Source organism: Aplysia californica, unplaced genomic scaffold (assembly GCF_000002075.1).
Source record: "Aplysia californica isolate F4 #8 unplaced genomic scaffold, AplCal3.0 scaffold00266, whole genome shotgun sequence".
NCBI classification, from domain to species: domain Eukaryota; kingdom Metazoa; phylum Mollusca; class Gastropoda; order Aplysiida; family Aplysiidae; genus Aplysia; species Aplysia californica.
The window spans coordinates 419,567-421,278 of record NW_004797536.1 but is presented as its reverse complement, the minus strand read 5'-3'; positions in this window follow the sequence as shown (position 1 = coordinate 421,278).

Genomic DNA, 1,712 nt, shown 5'->3' with positions numbered 1-1,712 from the left:
GTTTTTTGTTTGTTGCTTTTTCTCCTTTTTTCTATTGTTGCTTTTTTTTTGCCAGTGTTAACTGCACTCGCAAATGCATAATGTCATAAGCTATTAGATCTTACCTACCCACCATCGGGTACTCTCGTGGTCTGGAGGTTCGATGTTCGCCTCTCATTCAATAGGTCCCGGTTTCGAAACCTGGCAGCTATAGAAAATATTCATTTCTATATTTGTCTCCTTTCACCTCTTTTCCACATCTAACCATGTTCTGTCGTCTGCCTTCGTCTCCACTTTCTGCCCCAACTCTGACCACCTTTGCCCCTTACTCTGGACCACTAACTGTTTCTACAGCCTTTCTACTTAACTGCTACTCATAGGCCATTTCTTACTGCTGTCTTTCAGCCGCACCCCTGATATTAGGGTAGGTAAGATCTAATAGCTTATGACATTATGCAGTTGCAAGTGCAGTTAACACTGGCTAAAAAGGAAGAATAGAAAAAAGGAGAAAAAAGCAACAAACAAAAAACAAACAAACGACTGCAAAAAACAAAAAAATAAAATAAAGTAATAAAAAAACCCAACCCAAACCATAAAAAAAAAATAAAGCATAGTTGATTTTGAAGGTAGAACGCCCAGTCACAATACCAGAAGTAGATTCAATGAAGTATTTCACCAACAGCAACCCTTCTTGGGTAAGGGAGACAATGGCCTAAAAAGGTGTAACAATACAACAATGAACAGAACAACAAAAAAGCCGTTTTAGATAATGAAAAAACAAAACAAGCAAAGAGTTTTTTTCTAAGTAGGGAACATTTTTATAATTCTTTGTATGCCTTAGGAAAATTGTATTGATTTTTATTTAGAAACAACTAATATGTGAATTTACTCTAAGCTAAACCATAGTATAATTTAAAATAATGTCTGGACATAGACTATATCAACATAATGGCGTTATTTCATAGAAGTGTTCCAGAGGTAAGGTGATCCCAATCCACTTCACTTTACCTTATTCAGATTCATGAAATGAAAAGAAATTGTGGGTAACATAATAATGCGACGGATTTAATTAGATGTCATGAAAATGATGATCTGACCTCTGACCAGAAAGCTATCAAATACATGTAATGGCCGAATATTGTATGTTGATTTTTTTAGGGAAGTATCAAATATTGGCTGAAAATTCTGAGCCGGTGGTGAAGTATTTAGAGCATAGTATGATTACATGATCCTGAAAGTGGTCTCGAATAATGACTAGATTTAATTAAGTGGAATCGAATAATCACAGAGCCAGGGAAACTCGAATAGTAATGGTGTGTTCCAAAGTCGGATGGTTGGCACAAAAAACTGTCACCAAACTCTTCTCCCTAGACCATCAGCAACGTTGTTGAAAATACCTGAATGTGCTGTACTTTCTAACACTTCGGTTTCTGTTTCAGACGCAGAAAGCACTTCCCACGCTCACATCATCTTTTTTCAATGAATTACAAAATGTCTTCTTCTGTACCCATGTCAGTCTCCATGCTTTGTAAGCATCTGTCTCTTTCCTCATCATCTTTCTTACCAGAAGATCAGGGGTGTGACTGAAAGACAGCAGTAAGAAGGAGCCAAGGAGTAGCAGTAGAAAGGCTGCAGAAAGAGTCAGGAGCCCAGAGGAAGGGGCAAAGGAGGTGACGGGGGTGGGGGTGGGAGGTTCGGGGCAGAAAGAGGAGACGAAAGCAGAGGACAGAACA